Source organism: Atractosteus spatula, chromosome 18, assembly GCF_055471065.1.
Source record: "Atractosteus spatula isolate fAtrSpa1 chromosome 18, fAtrSpa1.hap1, whole genome shotgun sequence".
Taxonomy (NCBI): domain Eukaryota; kingdom Metazoa; phylum Chordata; class Actinopteri; order Semionotiformes; family Lepisosteidae; genus Atractosteus; species Atractosteus spatula.
In genome coordinates, this window is record NC_142723.1 from 7,505,392 (window position 1) to 7,516,041 (window position 10,650).

A 10,650-nucleotide genomic window follows, 5' to 3' on the forward strand; every position below is an offset into this window, starting at 1 on the left:
GTTTAGCCTACTTTACAATCTTCAGTTACCTTGGCAATTGATTATACATAATCACATAATTTTCCCTCATGCTTTACGTAGGGCAATAGATCTGAGCAGCTTGTTAAATGCGTTTCCTCCATTAATAACAGACTAACTTTAGCAGAGCCCTTGAAATGATGACAGTAAATAATTCTAAGAGGCTCTGAATGATAAACATTTCGAAAGCAGAAGACACAATATTGGATAACCTTGAGCAGTCCCAAAACAGTGTGCAAATACACACATGCATGTGACACATGGAGATGAACTCACACTTCAGAGGAGAGTCTGTGACTGTGCTTAGCCTTCAGTATCAAAGGAAAACTGCTGATATATGGCTTCGGAGTCTAGCTTTGAACATCACTGTCTCAGAATAACCTTGCCCAAGCAGGCTGTCGGGAACATAAGACTGCACTCTCAACTCAGACATAACTTGATAAATGTTGATCTGTGGAGACTGGCCACCTTCCATTCTGACACCTCCATGCTTCCTCTGTGAAAGGTAATGTAATAAGAGGCCTCCGGAGCTCCTCTGTAATCTGCTTTGCTTTATTTACTAAAAACAGGCCTAGACGGTGTCAGATAGGTTAATTGTACCATGTCCCTGAGGCCTGCACACTGCCTACAGATGTCTTCATCTGGTTTCTTTCAAGTCTTGCAAATGACAATCTTCAAATAAATCATAAGAATCTAAGGCCATCAGCTGGCAGAACAAAGCCAACTCCAACATAAAATATTGTGTTATTAGACAGGGTCATTAAAGTAATATACATTATAGATTAATGTTTTTTTAACAATCTGAGAATCATGCCTTTATTTGAAGGGATAGAATAAACTTTGGAAAAAAAAGTTCTGGTTTCAAAGACACAGTACTAAGTACCAATGAAGCCATTAAAAGGCCAGGCTAGCAGGTTTTGCAAAATATACACAAAAAGACAGCTACTGTCAAGAACAAGTACTAGAAAATACAGTTTTAAAAGCTAGGGGAAAATTACGATCCTATCATTTCACTATTACAACCCTTTGCATATGAAGTACACTAGTAAATTCTCCTGTTTTGTGTTAATGCAATTCCAAAATGAGGTAAGATAATTCTTAGCTATTTTCAAACAAGCCTTATACTGTATACCTAATTTCATCACACAAAATTACATTTTCCCTTGGCTGTGCGGCATTGATTGAGGCTTATAGAAAATGAATGTATGATTCCTGCACAGGCTCTGTGGGCAAACTTACTCAGCACCACAGACATTTGAGATTCCTGTTGCCATAGAAACCTGGACAGGAAGACGTGTGTTGGAGGGGAGAGACTGAGAGAAAGCAGCGTGTGGGGGTGGGGATGGACCCTAATGTTTTAGAAAGAGCTAGAAAAATTACTTTTTCAAGAAGTGAAGACCCTGTCCCCTGAAAAAATCAAAGGCCATGAATTTCTTTTTATGTCAAACACACTATTTAGACATACTAGGATTTCAAATTTGTATTTAGTTTGAAAAGTGTGAGGCAAGCAAGCCTTTAATCAGGAGTTTGTTTATTATTCAGCCACAAAGGTATTTATTTAATGGCTTGGACTGTAACACAGAGATCTATTCTGCATACAATTATGTAACTGGAACTAGAAAACCAGCTGCAATCTGGCTTTGATTTTATTCACTTAATCGGTTTCCGAAATATCTTGAAGTTTGCCTTTAATAATAGAAGATTTATAATAACATTCAGCTTTCATGTTTGCTGACAGATCTGGTGAATGTATTTATTCACTAAAGTGAAGCAAGCTTTTAAGGGTAATGCGATAGTTAAAAATCAAATGTCGATTTCTCTAGGCGATTGGAAGATAGGTCAACATGTTTTTTTAAGCCTTTGTCCAAATGTTACCACTTCATTTTCATGAACAAACCTTGCACATATTATAATTGTAAATGTGCACATATTGGTATTAAATATGCAGGCTGCAAGTCCAGTTAATAATCACTTTTAAAGGAGGGTAAAGGTGAATACATAAGCATTCAATGCCATTTTTCAATTTTTGGCATAAAATCTGAAGACCATACCAGTGATTTAGCAGCTATTGACTTCCCCATTCGGATGGTGGGTGAACTACCCTGGCAGTAGTTTAAAATATAATGTAAATGGTTGGGTTATCATACTGCCCTGAAGGTTTCCTGTGACCAGTCATAACATTCAGTTTTACTCTTGTAAAAACACAAGAATGTCAACAGCATCACTGTTGACAGCAGTTAAATTAGTGGAAGGAGTAGGCGTGGTAGATTAGAAATCAGTACAGTATGGACCTCTGAAATATGAAAGATCATTGACTATGATTCTGCCACATTGCAGAATTTGAGATGTATTGTGCACTGTTGATGTAATATAATGTCAAAGTTGAACACCTTTTATGTTCATTTTTAAAGCAAAGCAAATTTTCTTTCTGTAACTAAACAGACATAATTTCAGGATGTTTATTCTTCATTTCCTTTCAATTGTGTCCATTTTCTTCATTTGTATATATAACACACATGTTGCGTTTTTTTGGATTCTGGTTATGTTCTGCTGTTGAGAGTGGCATACAATTGCTTCATTCATTGTATCAGGAAACAGACGGGTCAGCACAAAAGGTTAGACTTCATATACGAACCACCAGAGACTGCGTAAACATTCTGATTTGTCAAGATACTAGGGCAAACTAAGGAATGCAAGTTTGATGTTCGTAATAAAAAAAAGGTTTAATTTCATCATCTTTCCTGGAACATCCGTCAGTCCTCTAGGTACTGTGTTTTTATGAAGCAGGCTTACTGAGATCTGAGATCTTTTGAGACATTCTATTCCCATTAGGCACTGTGTCTTAAAACACAATAACAGGTCACAACTTCCTAATTATTTCAGTAACCTAATGAAGGGTGCAGCTGTCGCCAAGTTGACTTCTGAACCCTGGGATGAGATTAAAGTTAAGACTGAGGATTTGTGCTTTGGTTGAATGGGCAAGAGCTGAGTGACTGGATTAAGAAGTACATTTGGGGGAGATCAAAAGGAAAAGGTGAGACCCAGAATTACTTGAATCGCTGTATACCAAACCTCAGTTCTTAAATTTGAAACACAACAAAAAAAAATAAAGCATTAAAATGTCTCATTATTTGATATCTTAAAAAAACAAAACAGATGTAATTGCCCAAGAACAAACAAAAGTATGATCAAATGAAGAAAGCACGAGTTGAATTATTAGTGATAATTTGCTTGCAACATGTTTTATGAGACCACAACTTCAGGAATGGGGAATCTTCTATTCAGGGGCACTTTTAAAGCACAACAACCCTTATTTATAGTCAGGTTCTAAACTGCAGTGTTACCAACTTTAAGCCTTTAAGCCAACTGTTAGCCTGATATCATCAGATCTCAGAAGCTGGGAAAGGCTGGGCCTGGTCAATGTCAAGACCTCTGAAGACAGCTAGGATGCAGCTGTAAGGGATGTTAGTGGACCAGTAGGTGGTGCTCTCTCCTCTGGATCTAAATGTTCAAACCAATATTATTCCAGCATGTTTACTCATCACACCATCCTGTAGTAGAAGACGACTTCAGGTGAGATGTCATACTGCGGTTTTGCCTACTCTGTGATTAAAGATCCAATGACACTGTTTGAAAGGAGATTAAGGCATGAGGTATAGTTGTGTTCTCAGTATTTTAAATTATCTTAAATTTGACTCCAGGCCTGTGCAATCTGTTCTACCCCCTGAGTCTATTTTCAATGCAATTTCTCACTTCTTCACCTAAATCTGCCTATCTGCTGTGCAGTGGAACTGCTGCTTGTCATCACTTCAGTGGCAAATAAAGAGGGAGAACATTCTGGGATGAAAAGCATTACATAAACACAATTAATTATTATAATGAGAAAGCTAATGGCCATGCAATCATTCTATTGTTGGTCTTTGGGTTTCAAAGTGCTAGGCTGCTTCCCGAACATTCTTTCTCAATGGGGCTTGGTCAAGTGCCAGACTTTCTGAGGAGTTAATATGCGTTGCATTAAATCATGTTTGCTTTTGTCACCTTTGCCTCCAAAATGCTTCTTTTGGCCTCTTCTGAACTGGAAGCTCCTAATGATAGTACCAGTCAATGTAAATCTCCGTTTCAGCTTTGTGAAAGCCCAGCTGGAGAGATTAGAAAAGAAGCACAAAGTCTGTTTTGACTTCTTAGTGTGCACTACATTGTCTAAAGCCACAGTGAGTCCAACAGCTGTCTTGGCAGGGTGCGAACTGCTTCCCTGGCAGACCGGGGTGGTAAAATAAGAGAGGAGAAAAAGACTGCTTTGCTTTGCCTCCAATTGCTTTCAGTAAATAAAAAAACCCAAAGTCTGTAAATCAAATGCTCTCTTTGAAGACTTTTAATGTGGCACTGAACTTGAACAGAGCCGAGTTCAAACTGCTCTGTAATGGAAGGTACCATTTGCTGTGTCACATTACTTATCCATCCGTGCATGCCTTTTTTCTCAGATAGGCTCAGCAAAGAATGTAAACTCAGGGAAGCTACAGCCACAATCGGAGGGGAACAGAAAAGAGCAGGTCTTAATGAAGCAGAAGGTAGCTCTGCTCTTGGGAGACGTTAGCAGGCCCAATATGAGCCCCACAAAAAATGGTCACTAAATCGACATTCTTTTAGCTCTTGGATTACACCTAGGATTCCATAACAGAGGAATGCAAAACAATTTAGCTTTTAGTATCTTTTCATGTCTTACTAAGATATACAACTGATTCCAGCAAGATGCGGAGCATGAAATGTGTCATGCTTTAAAATACAAATGTGATATAAGTAGCATTATCAAAAATGCTTTAACTGCATTTGAAATGACCCAATTACTGACAATGCTGCACACAGGCCCATGGGTTAAGAGGAAGAAAAGCCTTGCTTTACTTTACTTGACTTTATCTAAACTGTTTAGCTTTGAAGCTGAGGAATGAGATTTTTAATGGTTCATAGCCATTTCTTTCCCACACTTAATATCTATCTAACATGTTGAGGATGTGTATTGGCAAAGCACGGCATTTACAATATTCAAGGATGTGGCCTAACGTGTGAATTTGCTAGTTAGGAAATGAGTAATTCTGATTTGTTTCTTAATAATAAACCTCAGCCATTGAAAACAAGACAGAGGAAAACAGCAGTGTGTGCTCACTGCATTGCTCCATACAACAAGGCAACCGGAAGAAACCTGAAGATTAAAATGGAAAGCTAAACACAAACAACCCAAAATTAAAATGTGTAGCTGGATAACAGTTTTTTTTCCTCCCTTAGGAAACTGGCCATTTTTAGTAACTAAATGTTTTCTTTTGTTTCTCCAGACAATGGTCTTTTGAGACTAAATCCGGAAGCTTCTAAACTGTCTCACTATTAAAAGACAAAATGAACATCATGCAGCATTAACAGTGTTTACACTGTTTTCTGACTGAGCCCCTTTTTCTTCTCTTTACAATACACCAGGAACTAAAGGTCATGGCTGGACTAATGTTCTGCTTTGATTGGGACACAAGAACCTTACTAAATCACACCTGCGTACATCCCCAGACATTATTTAAAGTTTTTTGCTAGAGGATCATGCCTGTAGAAGGTTTCCTGCACAGAGCTCCTTAATAGATGAAGTGGCAAAGCCTACAGCAATAGGCTTCTGGTAGGAAGAGCTAACAGAAAACTAAGATTGCATAGCATGCTGATGCTGTGGTTAGGAGAGCACTGAATCTTAATACTGGAAGAAGAATATGATACGAGACCCCCTCAAAGAAAATCTTTTGTGACAAAGTCCCAAAATATTTTCAGTTCGACTCCGGTTGTCAGTTTGAGAAAAACAATCTTTGAATATTCAGAATCTGCAGACTGGGAAAGCAGTAATTTGGCACAGATATGACAAGGACTGTAACTGTCTACACTGTCTGTTAAAGAAACATTTTTGTAAACGGCACTGCAGATGACAGATGACAACCATCTTCAGGAAATGGAGTGTGAGTCAATTTCATCTTGAAGAGTTGTACGATTTCAAAAGAATGGAACAGCTAAAATGCCTACACCCTGTAGACACCTTTGGCACAAAACAGAACCCCAAACTGTCTGCCTTTCCACATCCCACAGATCTAAAAATACATCCTTAAGAGAATAAACAGATTGAGGCATTAGAACGTTGTGGTTTGGAAAGAAGACATAATAAAAACTGTCTACTTCACAATTTCCGAAATTCGCTGAATCTCCCAGCTACTTTTTTTTTAAAAGAAAAAGAACAATGCTAGCCACTGTGATACCAAATGATGAGTCTCAGTCTCATTTTATAGTCAAGAGATAGAATCCTATAATGATTCAAATTATTAAAAAATTCAAAACATTTTAGTCAGGGTTGCCTAAAGCAAACATTGTAGTTTGTGCAAAAATGTAAATAAATTACTATACCACTTTTCTCCCTTTTCCAGTGATGAGAATGAAAGTTACCCATTTTATATCCCGAGTCTCAATCCTCTGAGACATGGAATTGCGGCCTACAGCAAAGTTTTATCTGAATGAAGCCATCAACAATTTCATGTTAGAGGGATTGTGGGAGGAAAGCAAAGGAGAACGTGATTATTTCTCTGTGCTGTTATATTGTTTCCCCCCGACATTAATTGACATGACATTCCTTAAGAGAAGCTACAGTCATCAAGGGAAATATGCTACATCAGTGTTTCCCAGAGTGCTTACTATCTCCAGAGCCACACCCTACACCTCAGCAGTTTGTGCCAAGCAATCAGCCTGGAATCAAGTTACCAGAGCCGGTGCATCTGTGACCAGGACAGAATATAATCAAGCTGTTGAGGTCACTGTCTGAAAGGAATAAGGCTGACCTACTCTCCCCCTAGTTTTCATGGGTGGCCATCCTTCAATATATACCAGCTGGAACAGTTAATCGCTACACTTCAGAATTCGAGACAGCTGTTTGACAAAGGAATGTCCAGTTCTGTAATTGTTATTTAACTACTATACAGCACTTAATTAGAAAGGACAGAAAAACCTTCCATGATGACTTATGATGACCATGATGCACTTGGAAGAGACTTAATAATAGTGTTGCGAATAATTATCTTTTGATCCCGCATTTAACATTTTGTGTAGCTGGTGTGGGCGTTGGGGATGCCATAGTAACCAAGTTTAATAGGCGGGTCTAAGGAAAACAGACCAACGCAGCCATAAGGTACAAAACCGGTGGTCTTTACTTACAGTGTGGTTGAAAAGCAAAACAAATGCCCATGTTCCTCTTTGAGCTTCTAACTAAACTTGTGTTTCTCACCATCATTAACCAAGACACTTAATTACTTACCTGCTTCAAAATTAAGCATTCATGTTACACCGACTCACAGCTCCACAGTCCAAGAAAGGGTCCATTGACCATCCCATACAGGATCCTCCATTCTTTTTCCCCCTGCCTTGCTTTTTTTAAACCATTACCTAACCAATCATCTTCTCCCAACTGGTCAGGTGACTGAGGATGGCAGAACATTCTCCACAGCTTTCTGGGGAATGTAGTTCAAGACAGAGTGGCCATCTTGCCTGAACCTGTCATCCCTTCACACTGGGCTTACAAGCTCCATAAGCAGCTCCTGTAGTCAACCATCTATAAAAAACAAATATTTAGTACTCTATTAATAATAAAACATGATTATATAATTAACGACTTATTTGACTAATACTTTCATTCAAAACGACTTCCATGGAATAAAAATAACCTATTTTTATTATTACACACGTGGTTTTAAGGTTAGGATTTTAGGACCAGTTTAGGCCAAGTGTCTTGCTTATGGGAACAGTAACAGTGGCCCACATCTGATCTGGACCCTCAGCGCTCCAGTTAGGAGTCAAGATCCCTAGCCCACTAATCCACACTACCCTGTGTGTCCAATGTTGTGAATTATTCCCCTCTACTGTTATTGCTCTTACAAAAATATCCTTCACAAAGCCTGGACAGAAAACTAGGAATGAGGAGAGGCAATCCTGTACATTGCTGTAGTGCAAAACTTAAATCTGTATTTTTAAAAATTAGGGTGTTCAGTACAATACTGAAATTAAATGAATTGATACCACTGGCATCATGGCCAGAAAACTAAGATGAAACAATAATAAAGTCAATATGGATAAATAGCTGGGATACATGGAAGAAATGTATGAATTTGATTTTGCCAGTGAAACTGCAGCTGTGTTATGCACCTCTTGTCTCCAATGCTGTAGTCAGCCCTAAAACAAGTGCCCTCTTTGGCACTTGCCATCAGAACTGCGTGGTGATCCTCAAATCCTCAAATTTCAGGATTTGAAGATCTCATTTCGGTATAGCGCTCCCTTTGCATCCCCTGGTTGGTCTGTCACTGTGGATTCTGAAGAAGTCCAATCTGTTAGCTTTGTCAGTGCCTTTAAGGCTTTTCAAAACCTAAATCAGGTCTCTTCAGTATGCTGTATTCAAGACTAAGAAGAAACAGTTATTTTATATCAGACACAACGGGACATCTCTTTAAGTCCAGTGCAGTAGTTCAGCTAGATCCCAATGAAAGGGATAGAGAGATGAAATATGTGAGCAGTACTTGGTGTGACTCTCCTAGTTGAGGGAATGACAGTCTAGCCAAGGAGTGAGCTAGGGAGTTTGCTGCAAGGGTGAAGGTAAGGAGGTGGGTGGGATGAAAGAGAGAAAAATCCGTGAAGAAAAGTCCTGGGTGTGAGACTTGTGTACGTAGAGGAGTGGAAGTGTGGGTCTAACTTTCCTCCCGAACTTCTTATATACAAATTAACTGCCGGTTTCCCTCTCTCTCCCTCACACCTGAAGAAGGCGCCACAGCTGAAACGTTCTCTCTTTCCTTTTCTTTTCAGCGTGGAATAAATCCTTACCTGTTTCTTCTCTTACAAACTCGATGAATATATCTGGTCACTTTTCTTTTTTGATTCCAGAGCAGCTTATCTATTTAATCAAATGCAAAGCAGGAAATCAAAGTAAATACAGTGTGTATGTTTTGTTTGGACTACTCCTTTTTTTCAACTGATGTCTCAATGATGAAATTAAAAACATTCTGATATATTTATGAGGGGAAACTCAGCATTCCTCATATTCTGTACATCCAAGACAGAACCGGTTAAACTTAATTCCTTTAATGAAAAATGTTTTTTTATTCTGTGCTACTGGAATATGCACTCATACTGTACATTAACATTGAGGACTCAGGCAATTTTAAATAGATTTCACAATTGAAAGCTTCTCAATTAAAAGGAATGTTATTTCAAGGTTGTTGTGATGCATTCACTTTTTTAAATTAGAAACTCATAAAAAGCATATTATCTCCAGTCACTTTGATTTCACAGCTATGGCTAGACTCTGGGTCTCCATTTCCACATCTATGCAAATCATATGGATGAAATAACTTAACCAACAGTCAGCTAAGCCAAAGGACCCAGAGGTATATGATTTCAAAGTCTTTATTTCCTTCCCAGTCCTAGCCATGAAACAATAAAGATCTCCAAGCATGACCACAAGCTAGAACTGCTCATGGCCTACCATGACCCTGTCAGTCAACAGGCCTTGGAGGCTTGCTGGGAAAAGAAATACGTCTCTTCCCAGCAGCCCTGAATTCTGGGGCTCTGAGCAAGCCACACAAGGGACACCTCTTGAACTGCATGTTGCTTCGCAACTCAAAACTCTTTCCAGTTTAAAGCAGCAAAGTAACAGCAGTCCCTAGCCAAATGGTTCTTACCTTCAAGGAACTCTTATGAAAAAAAATTGAAATGTCCAAACTTTCATTCATAATGCCGAATATTTACATGCTGTTGTTCGGAAAACTGCATTCCTGAAACTTGCATCAGTAGCAATTTTTGAAACCAGCTTTATAACAAATAATGTGGATACCAGCGAATATTCACCTCTTACTACTATAAATATACAGCCTTCCCACAAAGAGATTACCTGAGAAACTGGTCCTCACATTTAGACACTAAACTTTATTTCAAAGCTTTTAAACAATCGATAGGAAGCCAAAATATATATATATATTTTTAGTTTAAATCAAGGTCATGCAAGCTTGTGTTTTTTTTTTGCTGAGAAAAGGTGGAATCTTCATATTTGACAATGAAGAAGGCGCTCTGAACCACTTTTTTATGCTCCTAATTATATTCCCTTAAAGATTGATTCTGCTTCCAAGTAAAATGAGACCATTTGTTAGTAACTACCTGGTAATGAAGTGTCAACGTTTGTGGCCTGCAAACATTAAGGGCTTTGGGTTTTCTAGCATTCATGCACCTTTCACACATTATCAGTGATTACGGGTTGTTCCCTGGTGATTTGCCACCCAGGCCTGCTGAATTATCTGCAGTAGCAAGGCCCTCTGAGTGCTGGCATGCATCACGTCTGTCAGCAGGCTACTGTGCCTGGCCTTTGTTCTGTGGCTGAAGAGAGAGGGCTGCTGCCTGTCTGGAGACAACCAGAGTGCAGTGGCCTGCGGATACAAACATGGAAGTGGTTTTCAAATAGCAGTATGAGAAGAAAGCATGAGGTGCACACAATGTGACACAGGAACACTTCTCACTGTTATCAGTTCAAATCTTTTGTTAGAAAAAATGTCCCATTAAAATACTGGTTAAAATGTGTGATTCAGTGCC